Source organism: Monodon monoceros, unplaced genomic scaffold (genome assembly GCF_005190385.1).
Source record: "Monodon monoceros isolate NGI ecotype Baffin Bay Population unplaced genomic scaffold, NGI_Narwhal_1 Super_Scaffold_12, whole genome shotgun sequence".
In the NCBI taxonomy this organism is placed as follows: domain Eukaryota; kingdom Metazoa; phylum Chordata; class Mammalia; order Artiodactyla; family Monodontidae; genus Monodon; species Monodon monoceros.
In genome coordinates, this window is record NW_021703768.1 from 132,889,822 (window position 1) to 132,909,664 (window position 19,843).

Here is a 19,843-nt window from a genome sequence, read left to right on the forward strand (position 1 = left end):
CATATCAGTATATATGCTACAAATACCTTCTCTTACTCTGTGGCTTTCCTTTTTTTTTTTTTTTTAACAGATTATTAGTATATCATTGATTTGTGGATGGAGAGAATATAAATTGAAAAGATTGATTGTCTGGACAAAGATATATTTTCTTCTTTAAGTTCGGTGTTTATAAAAAATTCAGGGTGCAATAGCAGTACAGGAAAACATGTATATCCCTATGGGATGGGTTGTTTGTTTGCTTGGTGTTTTTAATGAAGGTCTAACAAGCGTACAGTAATATAGTTGACCCTTGAACAACGTGGGGGTTAGAGGTACCTACCCTCTGCATAGCTGAAAATCTGTGTGTAACTTTACAGTCGGCCCTCCATATCTGCCCTTCCATATCCATGGTTCCAATCTGCAGATTCAACCAGCCACGGGTCTTGTAGTACCGCAGTATTTACTATTGAAAACTATCCATGAATAAGTGGACCCACACAGTTCAAACCCATGTGTTCCAGGGTCAACTGCATATGGAGTATGCAGTATTCCCACTACATAGACTAGTTGAATCATCCATGTTACTGTGGATGTATGTTTGGATTGTTTATAGCTTGATACCGTTATGAATAAAGATACTATGAATGTTCTTATACATTTCTTTTGGTGGATGTATACTCTCATTTTTATTGGGTTAATATCTAGTAGTGAAATGCTTGGATCAATGTGTAGACATATGTTTAGCTTCAGTAGATACTACCAAACAGCTATACGAGGCGGTTGTACCAGTGTATACTCCCGTTCAGCAATGCATGAGAGTGTTTTTTCTTCACACGCTCATGACCGGTTGGATTTGTCTGTCTTTTCAGTCATAGCCGTTCTGGTGGATATGTTGCGATATCTCACTCTGGTTTTGATCTCCCTGATGGCTAATAATGCTGAGCCTCTTTCCACATGGCATTCCCATTTGGACAGCCTCTCTTGTGAAATGTTGTTCAGTATTTTTGCCTATTTATTACTGAGTTATCTTTTCTTTATTGACTGGTAGACATGATTTATATATTATAGATACATGTATTACAAATATATTTCTGTGGCATGTCTTCTGATGAGCAGAAGTTCTTCAGGTTTATTGTATTTACCCTTTCTTTTTCCTGTATGATTGCTGCTCTTGTGACTTGTTCAAACAAGTGTCCCCTACTCTTAAGTCATGAAGATATGTTATCTTCTCAGAGTTTTAGAGTTCAGCCTTTCCAGGCGTAAGAGACCTTTAAGTCTATTATTCACCTGGAATTGATGTTTGTGTTGAGTGAGAGGTAGAAATTCAATATCATTTCTTTCCAAGTTGTCTCCACACATCTGATTGAAAAGCCGTCTCCACACACCTGATTGAAAAGCCGTCTTTCTCCCCACTGTGCACAGTGGTAGTGCTGAGTCTGTCATTTATCAAGTGTCCACAAAGGGCTGGTCATGGCAGGCTTTTAATAGATACTTGTTGAATCGAATCTGAAATGGACCGTATTTGTTAGGTATCTATTTATAAGGCTGTTGTGTTTTTAAAGGAAATTCTGTTCCTAATGACTAGAATTTCCTCTAGTATCTTTTACCCTGAGAAATCATAAGGGAACTATTCCACAATCACCAAGTTTTCAAATTTTGTGTGGTTTTCGAGCCATCAGCCCATTGTTTGTTATGCCAACGCACACCAGGAGAGGGCCCTATTCTTTCATGGGAGCAAGGGAGGGCCTGAGTCCCTGTGGAGACAGCCCTTCAGTCTGCAGAGCCTCCCACGCAGGGCTTGAGAGTGTTCCCTGCCTTTGGGCCTGTTGTTTATTTATTTTCTCCTACGTATAGCAGAGTCAGCCATGGTTATAGTGGTCGGTCATGAGAGAATTACTTATCTTTACAGGACGTGAGGACAGTTCAGGCCCAGACTCACAGAACTGAATGCTGGTCAGATTTGGGAGAGCTGTCGGAGGCCATCCAGGGCAGGTGTCTCTACATCACCACTACTGACATTTGGGGCCAGATACTCCGTATTGGCGGGGGGGGGGGGGGCATGTCGTGTGCGTGGCAAGGTGCTGAGCAGCATCTCTGGGCTCTGCCCCATAGATACCAGTAGTACCTCCCCAGTTATGATAGCCAAAAATGTCTCCAGATATTGCCTGATAAAAACCTCCCCCGTTGAGTACCACTGATCTGGTGCAATCCCAGTTCCACATTTAGCAGATAGGAAACTGAGTCCCGCAGAGGGAGATAACCTTCTCAGAGCTACAGCTACTCAGCTAGTGCAGGAGTTGAGACAAGAACCCAAGATTCTCACGGTTCACATACTCAGGGCCAGAGAGCTGCTCTCCTGAGCTTTGCAGTTTGCTCTGTTGGCTTTTGTTTCTATTTTTGTTTTAGTTCCAACTCCATGTCTGACCCCTCTATCTCCTGCTTCCACTTTATAGTCCCTTTTCTTTCATTTTGCTTTTCTTATTGCATCACTGAAATAAATTCATCGCTAGAAAACAGAGAGGTGCAGAAAGAAGGAAACAAAGAGCACAGTGCCGCACCAAGATAACCACTGTTCACATTCCAGTGTGTTTACGTTCCAACATATTAATTTTCCACGTATACATACATATGTGTGTGTGTGTGTGTGTTTTACTTTGTTTAGTTGGAAAAGTAACATTCACCAAGCTGAGAAGAATGATTACCTCTGTGGGGTCTGAGGGAGGCAGGGACAGACAGGGGTTAGGAATCTTCTACTTTTACTCTGCACCCTAAATTATTGTTTGAATTTAGTGCAGTAAGCCTTTATTGCTTTTTTTTTTCCCTTAAGAGGAAATACTCCCACGCTGAACAAATGTTCACGCTCCCTGATGCATGGGAAGTTAAAGCAAAAGCCCACCCTCTACCACCCACCTCAGACTGTCACTCCATATTCCACCTATACTTGATCCAGGGTTATTTTGCTCCCCACCCTGAGAAAAGATGCCCCCAGTTACGCAGAACACGAATTCTGTCCCCATACCCAGGCACCATCAAGTGGCTCCCCTCCGCCTGACTGTATGAGTGGTTCCTCCAGCCCAAACCCAGAACACAGTGTTCTTCTCAACTGGAGACGAGCCAGGATTTGTGGGAAGGAGGCATCTTGACTCCCAGTAATACCTTTCCTTTCCGTGGCTTTACAGTTTTTAAATATATTTACATCCTTTCAGACCTGTCATAATCTGGGAAACACACCTGTTAGGTTCATCAGATTCCTGGCAAAAATGGTCTGTCAGTAAGAGTCTTTGGTTCTTCAGACATGACTGAGACCTCCCAACAGGCCAGGCAGTGTGTGGGACTCCGGGGCTCACCGATCACTGGACACCATCACTTCCTGGACGGCACTGTTCACCGTCTACACCCTCTGTCTTTCAATATGGAGGGCTAGCCCTCTGGGGAGTGGGCAGGATGATCTCAGGGCCTTTAACTATTGACTTACTAAAAAAACAGGAAATAAATTCAGCCTTCCCGTTTATTAACACAGCGCTCAACAGTGACAGCTGTGTAGAGTTGATCAAATAAATACGTGCTAGTTGAGGTGTTTGCTCAAATTTTACTAATGAAAGTGTGTGGTCAAAAAAGTTTGGAGAGTGACCAGCCTATTTCAGAACAACTGAGTGAAAAGTGGCATCAAACAAGCACTGATCTGTGGAACACAGAGGAGGGGTGGGGGTGATAGGAAAGATTTCCCAGGTGAGGGTCCCTTTTGCATCCTCAGCCCCAAATACAGAGCTCATTAATTATAGTCTCAATGAATGGGGGCAGGAACATGTCATCTCTGTCCTAGATGATGAGTAGAGACATGCCTGTTGGACCTCTAAAATCTTCAAGATACCGCCATTCAATGGGCAACAGAGGCGGTCAGTCACCTTCGTCCAAAGCCACCTCTGTCCTTGGAATACGCTATGCTGATGTCATTAACCTTGCCGGTAGTTGCCACAAAATCAGGGCCTTGGTTACTCACTTCTGTATTGATGACTTTTCTATGACGAGACCCCAGTGGATAGAATGCCTAGAAGCTGAGGGTTCGGGGGTCGTTTGGTACAGTTTGCTCTACTAAGTGTTACAGATCTTCAAACACCCAGGAGGTAGTGTAATGGTCTCGTTAAAATCACTCAAACTCCTAAAATATCCTGATGTCTGAGCCCCATCCCACTCCAAGGAAAACAAAATTTTCGCCAGTGGGGCCCTGGCTGAAATGCCTAAAAGCTCCACACTTGACGGTAATGTGCAGCCAGGGTGGAGAGCCTCTGTTCTAGAAGGCGTCTTCTTAACTAGTATTGCCAAAGCTTGGTCGTTGACGTGTTGTCGTCACAGTTCTTGCCATAGCTGCAGACCACTGGTCCTATTTGTATTTAAAGTAACTTTTTACCTTAAACTTATTTTAAAAGGAAACTTCATATCACTTCCATTTAAAACACAATATTCTCTTGCTGTCATTAGAAAGCAACCAGAATAATAAATTCCATCAAAACAAAACACGATGGTATAATTCCAGTTGCTGTGTGCCTAGGCCCTGAGCCTGAGACCTGCACTCTCTCTCTGTTAAAAACAGAGATCAGCAAATGTTACAGAAGTAGTAAGACATGCTGGTTCCAAGTGGAGACTTTCTCATTAAACTTGTGAGAAAGATTAATAGGAAACTGAAAAGGAAAAAACGTTCTCGCTGTGACTCACTATTATGAAATTCCATTGCACTGTACCCGCATTTCCCACCCTTGGGAAAATGCCAACCTTGGTTGACATAGACATGCATTTGAGGGAAGGAAAAGCTACTTTCGAGGTCAGTTTCTTGGCTGTAGATCTTTCCTAGTTGACCAGACATGATTCTGATCCAGAATAATAATTCATTTTCCCCTTGACAATTCGGGGGGTGGAGGTGAGACATAGTAAGTAATATATAGCATTATTCAAGTGAGGCACAGATCGGTGGGGAAAGAACACACACACACACACACACACACACACACATGAAATTAAATTACTGATTTATTCAGCCAGGGCTACAGAGAGCTCCTGGAAGTGAGGGGCCCACGGAGCAGGACCAGATGGAGCATGCCTCAGGTGAACTTTCCACTGCACCTGGAGTCCCCACTGAGGGGCTGGAAGCTGCAGCTCGTACTTTCTGTGCACAGGAGGGTCGTGGTGGATGTGGGAAGCCTCATTTCATGGCTGTTCCACACGCCCTGTATCCTTGGGGCTTAACATCAGCACGCAGGAAACACTGACATCTATGTGCATCCATATAAGGGAATGTTTAGACCGCTGGGCTCTCTGGTCAGGCCCTGTCCCCTGCCACCCCCTTCCTGCGGGAAAGCCAGGGTGGGGATTCCTGTGGGGTGCCCCACCTCTAGTTTTCCAGCTCATTTCTCCACGCTCACTCGACAAAGACAAAAAAAAAAAAAAGAAGTGTTAGTGTTATTGTCTTTGTTGCCTCAAGACTCAGAATGTTATTTAAGAAAATACTGTTTTTGAAAATGGTTTGATGATTCCCCTTAGGAAATCAGCTAAAACTGGTATGTAGTCATTCACCCAGAAACAGAGCCTAAAGGTAGAGTCTAATGCTGTTCTACAGGAATCTGACACGCATAGGATCACACCGACCCTGTTTTTTTAAATATGTATCCTGAATCTATCTGTTAACCAAGAGAAGTCAAATGCCCAGTTAGCCCCCTAGAGTGAGTGAGTTGGGAACATGAAGTTTTGTGGTATTTCATGGAAATCCCTAATAGTTCATCAGTTTTAAATTAAGTAAGATAGAAAAGGAAAATTTTAAGACTGAAAACAATACAAAAATAAAATACTCATCCCTTGAATTTTTACGTGGGTTCCTTACAATACAGTATTTTTGCATCCTGACTTCAAAAATCTCTTCATATTTACCTGCTCTGTTAACAGAGAGCAATTTTAGCTCTTACTAATCCTCTAACGACTACTACTCTCAGAATCGTAATATGTTAGGGGTTGTCCTAAGCAATAGGAATAGTAAATGGCACTTGGTAAGTGTAGCAATTGTCACTCATTAGCTTCTCCTAGGGAGGACCCTGTACTGAAGCAGGAACACACAGCGGTTCCCAAAGGAGGAAATCACTGGAATACTTTTTTGGTAGAGAAATTGCTTCGTCTTCACACTTTAGAAAACTCATCGTGGTTGGATCCTAGATCCCCCAAAAAAGGCTATAAAAGAAACAGCTTAAGAGCAACCAGGAAATGTTAATATGTTATATGATATCAAGAACTTTTTAATATAGGTGATCATAATATTGAGGTTACGTAGGAGGATGTCCTTGTTTTCAGGAATTGCATGCTGAAGTATTTAAGGCTGAGTGACGCAATGGCTTCAGCTTACTTTCAGATGATTCAGTAAATCAGAGAGAGTCAAAGCAGATATGGCAAAATGTTCATTGGGACTCTACATCAAGAGTATAAGGATGTTCATTGTTCTTTCAAATATTTTGTACGTCTAACATTTTTCATAACACAAACTTGAGGGGTGTGTGAAGGAAACTGAATCATGGAATCTGGAAAGTTATGATGAAAAAGGGTCACATGATGTATAAAGAGGAAGAAAAGTTATGATGGCTTTTGTTTTTTTTTCAGCTACTTGCGCTAGTTGGTGGGATTTACTCTTGGTAACATATGCCCCAGAGCTACTTATGACCTCATTTTTTTTTTTTTTTTTTTTGCTGTACGCGGGCCTCTCACTGTTGTGGCCTCTCCCGTTGCGGAGCACGGGCTCCGGATGCGCAGGCTCAGCGGCCATGGCTCACGGGCCCAGCCACTCTGCGGCATGTGGGATCTTCCCGGACCGGGACACGAACCCGTGTCCCCTGCATCGGCAGGTGGACTCTCAACCACTGCGCCACCAGGGAAGCCCTGACCTCATTTTTGTAATTTATAGAGGCATCTGCTAGTGCTGAACTCAGCCACGACTCTCATGCTGCCCATCTGTTTGATTTGTGAGCAGGAAATAGCAGTTCAAGATCATACAAAGGCAAAGCTGGGGAAGCTGGCCAGCCCAAATTAGAAGGAGGCCACTCGGGTTTCTGAGCACCGCTGGGAGAGCACGCAGGACACCACTGTCGGCTGCCCTCCTCCCAGGGGCCCGTGGTAGGGAGACTTTCCCTCTGCTTCTAGGTCTTCGAGAGAAAAGAAAACAGTAATGCCTTCTCCCTGTGCTTAACTTAAGAGACATGTTTCCATCCAGCTTCTTTGAGGGTCACTGCCTTTCCATTCTTGCTCTGGGTGGAATTTACTAGTAGGTAAAGCATTAGGGGATAAAAGACAGCTGATTTGCCCATGTAGCAGCAAAATGGATCTTCATACCATTGTGAATCAGATCATGCAACTCTCCAGCTTAAAACTGACAGGTGGCTTCTCATTGTACTTAAAAATCTTTTCTTTTAATTTATTTCATTCACGTATAGTTGATGTATAATGTTTTGTTAATTTCTGCTAACTCCCAGCTTTGGCCTGTGAGGCCCAGATTATTCAGCTGTACCTTCTTCTCCGACTTCATCTTTTATTAGCACTCTCTCCCTGGCTGCACACGCCAGCCACATCAAGCACACGGCCGACTTTGAAGGTCAGGCTAGAGATAAGGAATCCGCGGTACCCTGAAGATCTGCACCAGGACCAAGGCTGAATCTTACTATATCCTTGGCTTCTACCCTGTTGCTTGCTCACATTTACCCCCTTGGCATTATAATTCAAGGGGCACCAAGAGCACCCCCAAAACAAAAGCATCTCTTCTGCTTTCTATCACAGTATATGAAATTCTCCTATTAAGAGACTTAATTTGTTGATTTGAAATATTATCTGATCTTTAGAAGCCCCGCTAAAATACAAAGTCTGCTGAGGCTGTTTGGGAGAAAGATAATGCTGTGCAAGCCAGTTCATTCGTGGGTATTCATTTATCAAATAATTGTGTTTTTTAAAATTTTTATTTATTTTATTTATGTATATTTGGCTGCACTGGGTCTTCATTGCTGCGTGCGGGCTTTCTCTAGTTGTGGCGAGTGGGAAGCTACTCTTCATTGTGGTGCACAGTCTTCTCATTGCGGTGGCTTCTCATTGTGGAGCATGGGCTCTAGGCGCGTGGGCTTCAGTAGTTATGGCTCACGGGCTCAGTAGTTGTGGCTCATGGACTCTAGAGTGCAGGCTCAGTAGTTGTGGCGCAAGGGCTTAGTTGCTCCGCGGCATGTGGGATCCTCCCGGACCAGGGCTGGAACCCATGTCCCCTGCACTAGCAGGCGGATTCTTAACCACTGCGCCACCAGGGAAGTCCGTCAAATAGTTTTGAGGAGTAGGAAGATCACTCAGGAAAAGGTGTGGGGGAACTAAAAGACCTCCAGGCAAAAACAAAAACAAACCAAAGGAAAACACTGAAGTAGAAACTCTGTACTGTGCTTGGTGAGATGTTGATAGTATACACTAAGTGATAGAAATAGATTACAGAAGAATAATATTTTATATTCCATTCTTATTTAAAATATATGCTTAAATGTTTTATGCATGGAAAAACCTGGCAGGATAAACCCCAAAAGGTTATCAGTGATGACCACTGGATGATGGGGTTATACATTTTTCCTTTTATAAACAAAAATGTATCTGCATCTTCTATTTTTTCAAAAATAGCCAGAAAGAAAGGGGCTAGAGTGACAGTTTTAAAAATATATCTAACACATTGCACAGTGACTGTATTTAACAGCACTGTATTATATATTTGAAAGATGCTAAGAGAGTAAATCTTAAATGTTCTCACCACAACAATAAGAACAAAGATGGCAGTTGTGTGAGGTGAAGAATGTATCAACTAACCTATCGCGGCAGTCATTTAGCAGTATGTACGGGTATCAATCATCACGTCATACACCTTAAACTTACACAATATTATATGTCAATGATCTCAGTATATCTGGGAGAAAAAGCTGTGTCCACTAAATTAATAGTTTTTCAAAGGATAGTCTTTTCCTAGAGGGTGAATTAAGTATTGGGTGCATTTCCAGAAGAAAATGACAAATGTCAGGTCAAGTAACACATGTAAAGTGATTAAAATGTTGTTGTTGTTGTTGATGGACCTTAGAAGTCAGGGATAACAAATTTGTAGCTTGAGCGCCATTGCCCCTATTATACCCAAGGCAGACATTAATAATCCATCCTGCTGAGCCCAAGTATGATGTCAGAATCCTCTCCAGAAGCAGCCACTGCCTCTCGGTCATGGTTGGTACATGAGATGACTTCAGGGCCATCACTAGCACATATGTTGTCTTCAGGCAAATCATGAAGAGATATCCTTTCTCACGATCTTCCACCTCCTTCTTTTGAATTATTTTCATAATATATTGATGTTTTTATGGAACAAAATACATCTGCTGGAAAATCATTATAAACAATCAATCTCTGATGTCTACGATATGTTTGGCACCCCCTAGGATGGGATACCCTTGAACAATACGCTATCTGCATAAACCATTCACAGCAGCCCTGGGTGATACTTTTTTGTCATCCCTGCTAGAGATTCCCCCCCCCAAAAAAAAACAAATCCTTATCTCCCCCCAAAAAATAAACAAATCCTTATCTCCCCAAAAAAAGAGTGGTCTGAGACCCCTGGAGACTGCTCCATTGTCCTGACATTCTAGCACTGGAGTTTGTCCTACTTTGGTATCTGGGAGGCAACTAAAGTACCCACTTCCTCTTGGTCAGATGTACAGTCCATATAGAAAGGCAAAAGGGCAAGACATAGGATGCTGACGAGGTATTATTAACCAGTCAGCTGTTTCCATTTCAGGGCAGTAAGATGGAAGGAAGACTGTGGGTCTTTGTTCCAATTAAAACTCAGACTTAATTCCATTTTTTTTCCCAGTCCATGAATTTGCTAATTTCACATTCCAGTGATTTGCAATGAACATAGTTCCCTGGGGCCTTTGCTGTTGCATTGGCCGTATTGCAGGCCCAGCCTCTCCCTCCCAACACCCAGCATTTGGGGTGTGCAGTCCAGTGGTTCTGAAGAGGTGTTGTGGGTGGCATGGTCCGCTGGGCTTCATGATGAGTAAGGGGAACTCAGATGATGAGGACATCTTCCACCCAGCAGGTTCTAACTGGTCACTTAGAGTTTTTAAATCAGCATTCCCAACTTGAGACTTGGTACAGGCACACGGAAGTCCTCGTGCTTTCGTCCCTCTCAAGAAAGACCTATGTCCATTCAGCAGAGCAGGATGAAAGAACAGGGTAAGGTTGGTTTTAGAAAAGATGATTGTCCTATAGCCCCAGTGCAGGTCAGGCCAGACCTAGATCAGCAAGAGAATTCCGAGAGGTCTCAGCTACAGCTTATCACACGTTTCTTTATTAGGTAAGTATTACCATATACCCTGCCTATATCCAAAAGAATATGCAGTGCCTTATACTTAAATTGTTTTGCTGAGTCTAGGGACGATGACACAGAATAAGACCAAAAAGGCATCAAGAGGCAGAGGGGGAGGCCAGGGTGTGTTACATCAGGCTCCCTCAGCCCAATTTCAGGTTGATTCCCAGGTACTCTCCTGGAAAGGGTATATCTTTGGACTCAGAAATCCTGGATTCAGGTCTTACCTCCGTGCTTGACAGCTATGAGCCTCTGGGGAAATGGTTGAATCCCTGAGCCTTAGTTTCTACAGCCCCAAAATGCTGGGGCTAGGTCCCTACTTCCCAGAGCCTTTGTGTGAAATGAGGTTACCAGAGACACCTCCCTCCTCTTCCCACAGCCCAGCAAGGATGCTTTGACTCGCCTTCCCTGGAAGTCGCCTAAAGCTGAGGGGTCTGACTGCCTGCAGCCGCGTCAGCCCACCCCTCCGTTACTCGCCCGCTGAGCAAATGATTTCCTGCTCTCTACACACCAGCCATCTCATCTCCGATCTTATCTTCCCTCTGTCTGTGATTGCACATTTCCTGCCCATCCTCCCAGGCCCATCTCAGGGCCATCAGTACCTCATTCCCCCCAGTTCTCGTGTTCAGCACACACTTCATCGAATGCCTGTTCTCTGCAAGACACCTGGTGTTATTTCTCCCTCCTGCTAGTCTCTAGAGCCCTTGGTTGCAGACTTCTTTTGCACCTAGCAATTCTGTTTATTTCCCAGTCACAGGTATCTTTAACCCTCTTCCCCTACTAGATGATAAACTTCATTAAAATCTAGTTTTCCAGTCTTACCTGTCATCATATTTCCTGCAGCATCCAGGCCCCACTCCAGTCAGAAAACAGTAAGCACTCAGTGGATGTTTGGTGAGCTGAGGGAAGGAAGGAAGAGGGAGCATCAAGTGCATAGGGGTAGCATTCTGCCTCACACCTGGCTGGAAAGGTGGCCTGCCACCCCCGTTCAGGTGTGTATGGGTAGACACGGACGTGCCCAGAATTTATCAGTCTCCCCTTCATCTCAGGTACCACTTTGCACCTTGTCTTTCTTTGATCTCATAGAGTCAGAGGAATTGAAATATCTGGAAAGGTCTGGTCACCTGGAGAAGCACCTACTCACATCTACCCTTGCACTTGTGTATTCCTTTTTCCTGGAGTCAGTTTCCATCCTCGTGCTGACGATTCCCAAGTTCAGATCCACTCTGTGGACCCTGGGGGGCCCTAGGCCTTATGTCTCATTGCCTTTTAGACATCTTCTCTGGAACGTCCACAGAAATTCACCTTGCCAGGATCTGATCTCAGCTTCCTCCTGCCTGCAAACTCACTGTGTCTTCTGACCCTGTGAACAGCTCAGCATGGGTGTCCTTTCCCTCCCTCTGCTGTCATATCCAGTCTGTAGTTGGGTCTTTGATATCTGCTCCCAGCTCTCTGTCTCCTTTGCCACTGCTTCAGGCCCTGCGATCTCTTACTTGGCCTATTCCAACACCCCTTTTGCCCTCCCCCAGTGCTTTCTCTCTTGTAGTCAAAAGGCGAAACTGCAGATGTGATCATGCCACTTTCCTGATTAAAACCATCAGGATAGCGTCCAAACACCTGCGCAAGGCTTACAAGATCCTGCTGTGCCTCCTGTTCACGCCTCCTTCGTCACCTCATGCCACCTTCCCCCAGCACTGAAAGCTTCAGTCTTATTCAGCTGTCAACCCCTCACCCACTGTGGTCCCTCCTGCTTTGGGGCCTTTCACAGGTGCTGTTCACCCTCACCTGTCCAACACTTAGCCCTTGTTCAGGTCTCAGCTTAGCATTTCCTTCTCCAGAAAGTCTTCCCTATCATTCTCCCCAGAAGTCTGGATTGATTACCCCTATTATATATTCCTGTAGTACCCCAATTGTAGCATTTAACTAGAACTACCCATTTTACCTGTTTTCCTCCTCATCTTGGTAAGGACCATGCATTAGGTCTGCCTCACTTACTGCTGTATCTCCAGCACCTTGCAGAGAGACTTGGTGTAACAGATGCGTACTATTTGCTGAATGAATAAATGAATGAATGAATGGCTTAATTTCTGCTCAGGCTATATCCTAGTTAGAATGAAAGTGTTGAGAATTTGGGACGTCCTTGTTTGTTCTCTACATAATATTATACCCATGTTCTCTATATTCCTCTTATTGACCTTTCATGGCAGGTAAAATGCAGGTCCTGAGTATGGCTAGTCCCTCCGAAAAGACTCTTGATCAGTGTTTGCGTGGGATATGAGACACTGCTCTGATTCTTCTTCAGAAGCACCCTGGGCTGGGGCTGGATTAGAGAGCTCAACCGGCTTGGTGAGGGACCTGAATGAATAAGGGCTCTGATCAGTTTTTTAAAAGAAAACTACTGTAGACTGAAGGGTCTTGGAAGAGTCCTAGAAGGTGAATCTCGAATAGGGCTTTGCAGGACGGACAAGAATGATGTGGTTTGGGAGGGTTGAGGAAGAAGGAATTTATAGGGATAGGTTGACCACATGAGCGGTCTGGTTATTTACCTTGGAATCACACCAGTAGAACTTCAAAAATTAGTTGCCTGTGAAAAAATTGTCTACACAAATTCAGGATAGAAATTACCTCTGGAGTTTGGGGAGCAGAGGTTTCAGTAATTGCCTGTTTTTCAGCTAGAAGATGGCACAAGACTCTTTTCTTTCTTCTTCAAACTGCATATGTATGTCACAATTTTTAAGTTTAAAGAATGTTAGTTGATAGGACCAAAAGCCTAGTAAATAAAGCAGGAAATGATGTGATCCTATCAGACAGGAGTGAGGCTAAAACGTTTCGCATGTAGTGAGATTTTAAAGTAATTTCCTCCTGTCTCTATTTTTAATAAGTGAATGTGTTTTTCATAAAGTGTATATATAATTGGGGCGGGGGTATATTTCAATCTTCCCAAGGCTTTGGCTGCATAGGTGACTATGGGAAAGCAGTGGGTGTGGAAGTGAGGTGGCCCTGGGTCTCGGTGTCAGCCCTGCTGCTTCCTTATCACTGTGTGGACCTGGTTGGGACACTCCATCTCCCCAAGAGTCTCAGCGTCCTCACAGGTAGGATGGGAATTGTAAGACCTATGTCACAGGGTGCTCAGAGCTGTGAAGCAGGCAACGGGTACAAAGCACCTGGCACAGAGTCTAGGGGAGGGACCCTTACCGACCATTTAATCCAGCCTCTTCATTTTGTTTCATTTAAACTGTTCTTAATTGCACACGATAAATCAAATAGTACAGATGAGCTTATGGTGAAAAAGATCATTCTTGCCTCCGCTGGGCGTCTCCCCGCCTGCATCTCAATCCCCAGGGCGACCTGCTTTAATCCTTTCTGTTTCTAGTTCTTTTAGTTGTTATCTCCATAACGCTTCTAATATGAGGCTAACCTCTATTTCTTCATGAGCAACTGTAAACAATACTTATTTTCTCCCTAGTTGGAAAGATAAGACTTTTAGCTCATTTACATCTGTTCCCTCTCTTCCTCTCAGTATTTGATTATGTTACATTCTGTTACTTCTGTTGTTTTCCCTTGTAATCAGAGATAATCTACTGACACCTCTGTTGCTTCTTTCAGGAACATTATTTAGTATTTTGACTCGAAATTAACAGTCCTAGTTTCCACTCCTAGACTTTTACCTCCGACCTCCTGTCAGCTACCCTTTTACCTTTATACTGGCACAGCTGTATTTTTTGTAACATTTGTATTTTGTTCTGCATCTGTGATTTGTTCCTTAAGTGTAGACTAAAAAAAAAAAGAGAAAAAAGACAAAAGTATTTTTCATGTTATTAATCCTATGTAAATATTGTTCCTTGCTGGGCCAAGTGTCATGACCAAGGATTTTGTTTCCTTCCCTCTGATTCCAGCATCAAGACCCCAAAAGCTCCTTACTTTAAAGTTAAGAAGAATTACTTTCAGATTTTTTTCCCAGATTAATTTTTTGAAGTAATATATATTTAATGTAGAAAATGTAGTAAATACATACAAGTAGGAAAAAACAGGAAGGAAGAGAGAGAGGAATAGAAAATGAAAAGACACCTGAAAATCCAGCTTTATGGAGCATTTACTAGAAATACTTCACATAGTGTTCATACAGGTAATCAGTACATTGAAGAGAAAATACTTCCTTTATTGATAAGGGGAAACATCTATGCCTACATAAGCAAACCGAAAATAGGAAGGATTCTGTCCTAATTCTCAATTCCCTTATGTGTCACAGACTTTCAACTTTTATTCCACATACTTATTGAGCATTTGCTATCTGCCAGGCGCTGTGCTTACTCTTGCGAGTAAAATATGGTCAAAAATAATCATTGTCCCTGCCTTCCTGAAGGTTACATTCCAGTAGGGAGAGGTAGATATTAATCAAATAGTCACATGTGGGCATGTATAATACAAATTGAGTTCAAATGCTGACAGGAAAAGAGCTTGGTTCTTTGAGGACATATAACAAAGGAACCGCATGGACAGGGAGGTATTGCAGTGGTCCAGGAAGTCTCCCTGGAAGGAATGATGCTTGAATTGAGATCTGAAAGAAGAGTGGGAGGACTTCCCTGGTGGTGCAGTGGTTAAGAATCCGCCTGCTAATGCAGGGGACATGGGTTCAAGCCCTGGTCCAGGAAGATCCCACATGCCATGGAGCAACTAAGCCCGTGCGCCACAACTACTGAAGCCCGCGTGCCACAATTACTGAAGCCTGTGCGCCTAAAGCCCGTGCTCCGCAACAAGAGAAGCCACTGCAATGAGAAGACCACACACCACAATAAAGAGTAGCCCCTGCTCTCCGCAACTAGAGAAAAGCCCGCGTGCAGCAACGAAGACTCAATGCAGCCAAAAATAAATAAATAAATTTTTTTAAAAAAGTGGGAATTTACTAAGCAAAGGAGGCGAGGTGGGAGAGATAGGTTAGGGAGCATTCCAGAGAGAAGGCAGAAATTCAGTGATGAATATGCAGACGGTGAATTCAAGTAACAGAAAGCTGTTGTGGCTGAAGCAGAAAGAGCTGGCAGGGAGTGGGGAAGAAACCCACTTTAGGTGGCCTTCACAGTCTAGGGGCTGGGTGGGTTCCTAGCAGAGTGGAAGGCCAGATGCCATCCTTTAGGATAGAGGTTGGATGAGAAGGTGGTGTGCATTAGCCTAAGTGCCCACAGAGAAGTCTGTTCAGATCCCTGACACAGGCTTTTGTGTGCTCTGAACTGGACATTTTTATCAGTCGCAATGGCCTCAGCTCATGAATGCCAAACAAGCACCTTCCACAAAAGGCGTTGCAGGGTATGTAGCCACCTCATCATGCAAATGGCCACATAGCTCATTCTTGGGGACCTTCCAGGCAAATGCTTTCCCACCTCTATGAGGAAACCACATCCTTCTCTTTCTTCACCTTCAGTAACAAATGGCATTACAAGGTAGAGAATACACAGGAAGCATGCCAACAGGAAGCACCCCCCAAAGAACCTCTAGTCCTGCAGGTTGCAAACTCGAGTGGGAGGCGCAGGGTGCAGAGGGGGGCTAAATGGAACACTCCTGTCTCCCCCAAGGAAATCTGAAGTGGAAGCTCATCATGTAAAATGAATAAAGCAACGACATTGGTCTTGTTGTAGGGGGCCCAGAACCTTCTTCCCCTTTCTCCATCCCCTAAGGTGGCTTCTAAGGTCAGTTTTATTAACAAAATAGAAAGTTGATATTCATGCAAGGGGGCAACTTTCCTAGTAAGACATTTCTAGGTGCAACTGAAAATTTTGGAAGAAAAGTAAACAAGAAAGATAAGAAAACTTGGCAGCAGGGCTATGTGTACCAATCCTCTTCTTGGAATACTTGCGTAATTCCTCATTGCACTTAAATTCCAGACTTCATACCATACTATGAGACCTCGCATGATCTGGTCCCTCCCTTCTGTTAGGAACTAAGACTGTACTATGACTGCCTGCATCACTATACTCCAGCTTACTCTCTGCCTCAGCACCATTGCACTCACCTCATATCTACATGGCTGGCTCCTTCTTTATTCCGTTCTCTACTTAAATATCTACCCCCTCAAAAAGGTTTCCCCTAACCACGCTCTCTGAAGTAGTCCCTTCCCCACTCCCAGTCACTCTAGCCTGGTACCCTATTGTGTCTTACCGCTATCTGAAATTTTCTGGTGTGTTTTACTTGTTTTTCTCTCTCTCAACTACAATGTAATTTACGTGAGTACAGCGATCTCGTTCAACATCATATCTGCAAAGCCTAGAACAATGCCTGGTACTCAATAAATGTTTGTTGGATGAATGGATGTAATAGTATTCTCATATATGGAGGATAGTCATGTGGATAAAAAAAATTCATTTATTCATCTAAGAAATGTGAGATAACAAATATTCATTCATTAATAAATAATTATTGAGAGACTATCATGTCCTAGGCACTGGGGATAAAAGGTAAAAATAGAGGAGGCATCCCTACCCTTAAGGAGCTCATAGTGTTGTGGTCAATGTGGAGAAATGTGGAGAGAATCCAAGACATGAGGACTTACTGGTCATGGGACGTGAGGAAGAGGGACGAAAAATGAACCCCGGGTTTTAGACTTGGGCAGGTGAGGAGATTATTGTGCCATTCTGGGAGCAAAGGAACCTCAGATAAGAAGGGGAGAAGAAGGTCAGCTTTAGAAATGTGGAGCTGTGGAATATCCAGTGGAAATATCCAGTAAGGAGGTAGATATCCAAGTCTTGAGCTTGAAAGAGAAGCCTGGCTGGAAATACAGAGCTGGTGAATCAAAGGCAGTGCTTGTAGACATGGGAGTAGGTGAGACAAAGTAGGTAAAATGAAGTGAGGAGAAAAAAAGAAAGAGGGGCCTTGGAGAAAACCAACATTTAAAGGGTGGTTAGAAGCCAAACCTGCAAAAGAATCTAAAAAGGAGAAATCAAAATAATGGAAACCACAGAACTCATTGTCATAGTAACTGAGGGAAGACAGTGCCTAATACATTAGAGATGCCATAGTACGAGGACTGAAATGTATCCATTGAACTTGGTGACAGAGCAGCCTTCAGTAATCTTTGCCATAGCCATTGCCATGGCGTGTTATAGCTGGGCATGATATTTTTGTTTGCTGTGAAGGGAAGTGAAGACTGGGAAACGGAGAGAGAGGTAGAAAGCTCTTGTAAGGTGCTCGGCCCTGAAAGGAGGAGAAAGATGGAAGGGTAGCTGAAGAATCTGGCTAGAAAAACACATTCAGTAATACTCTAAAGAGCAGAACAAGGATCTTGAATGGAAACTACTGCGAGGCTGCCTTGGTTTAAAACTTTGTAACCATTAGCATTGTTCAAAAATGGGTTGGGCTGCCTCCAGAAGTACTGAGCTCTTGATTACTAGAGGTATCGAAGAATAGCCTAAATGTTACAGTATATTAACAAAGAGTAAGGTGTTCAATCAGTAGTCTAGGCTTCCACCATAAGAAACTGGAGAAAGAAAAGCAAATTAAACCCAAAGCAATCAGAAGAGTGGACATAATAAAGATAAGAACAGAAATCAGCAACATTGAAAGCAGAAACACTATAGGGAAATATAAATGAAACTAAAAGCTGATTCTTTGGGGAAAAAAATTGATAAAATTCATAAACCTCTAGCCAGACCAAGAAAAAAAAAAGAGAAGACACAAATTACCAGTATCAGGTATGAAATAGGGATATCACTATAGATCTCACAGACATCACAAGGATAATAAAGGCATACTACAAGCAACCCTAAGCCCATAAATTAAACTTAGATGAAAGGAATCAAGTCTTTGAGTCACAGAAAACCCCAAAACTCACTTAAAAAAAAATCGATAACTTGAACAGTACTATATGTGCTAAAGAAATTGTATACCTAGTTAAAAAAAAAAAAAAGACTTCCAACAAAGAAAACTCCAGATACAGCTGGTTTCGCTTGTGAATTCTACCAAAAATTTAAGGAAGAAATAATAACAATTCGAGAAAATAGAAATTCCAGAAAATAGAATACCAAAAATTTAAGGAAGAAATAATAACAATTCCAGAAAATAGAAAAAATAGAACTCTTTCCAACTTATGAGGTCGGCATTACCCCCTAATACCAACACCGACGACACTTGAAAACTCCAAATCAGTGTCTCTAATGGATATAGAGTAAAAATCCCCCCAAAAATATTAGCAAATAAAATCCACCAATACATAAGAAGGATAATGCATCACAACCAAGTGAAGTTTACCCCAAGAATGCAAGGCTGGTTCATCATTCAAAAATCAATCCATATAGGGACTTCCCTGGTGGTGCAGTGATTAAGAATCCACCTGCCAATGCAGGGGACACAGGTTCGAGCCCTGGTCCGGGAAGATCCCACATGCCGCGGAGCAACTAAGCCTGTGTGCCACACTACTGAGCCAGCGCACCACAACTACTGAAGCCCGCGTGCCTAGAGCCTGTGTTGCACAACAAGAGAAGCCACGGCAATGAGAATCCTGCACACCACAATGAAGAGTAGCCCCTGCTCGCCGCAGCTAGAGCGAGCCCACGTGCAGCAATGAAGACCCAAAGCAGCCAAAAATAAATTTAAAAAATTAAAAAAAAAATCAATCCATGTAATTCACCATATTAATGAATGAAGAGTAGCCTGAATAATAAATAGGCAAGTTTTCAAATTATATGATGAATCAAAGGATCTAAGCTTAGACATAGCAGTAAAGACCAAGTTACTTAATTTACTGGTTTGGGGAGGAACAGATTAATTAAGAAAGTGAGGAAATTTCCCCTCTGGCTAAGAAACTGAGAATGACAGTCAGATCAAGCAGGTCTCTCTGGAGAGTTCAGTTGTCCTCCTTCTGTCATCCTCACTTCAAAGACTGAGGGAGTTTAGGGGTTTCTTTCTTGAGCAGCTGGCCTGCTATATTTCCAGGATGGCCATGTTCTACCCATGCCTGGTTAAGAAAGCCAAGGGCCCTCACAATCCTGATTTTCTCAAGATGCTTTAGAAGCCAAGAGTATCAGAGTTGAATGAAGGCTGGATCTTACCTAATCCAGATCCCCACACAGTTTAAAGAAGAGAAACCAAGACCCGTGGAGGGTGGCTCGTGTAGGTCCCCTTCCCCATCACTGAAATCCAGTGATCATTAGCTGGTCCTGGTACAGTAAGCCCATTTGACCATATCTTCCAGGCCTGTCCTCCCCCAAACTTTCTCCGCCAGGCTTTGTAGTACACGTTTGCTTTTAGCCTTTACTTTTATGCATAAAGAGTCCCCATCAAAACCTGTCTGGGTCCTAGTCCCTCTTCCCTCACCAGTTGGAGTCTGGGGTGGAGAAAAGCAACCAGACCCAGGCCTTCACACAGAGGCATCCTGTATTACTGGATTGGAGGATTGGTCTAGCTACCTGCTTTGAGCCCATAGGCCTCACAGCTAGCCAGATGAACATAGTCTGGGTCCATCATCTCTATTTGATCCCA

At 43.4% G+C, this 19,843-nt stretch overlaps 1 protein-coding gene across 6 annotated transcripts in view; it reads left to right on the top strand.

Moving 5' to 3' along the window:
- CYFIP2 (cytoplasmic FMR1 interacting protein 2) overlaps positions 1 to 19,843 on the top strand; it is a 129,336-nt gene that overhangs the window by 98,463 nt on the left and 11,030 nt on the right. The gene's annotated exons all lie outside the window — the stretch shown is intronic.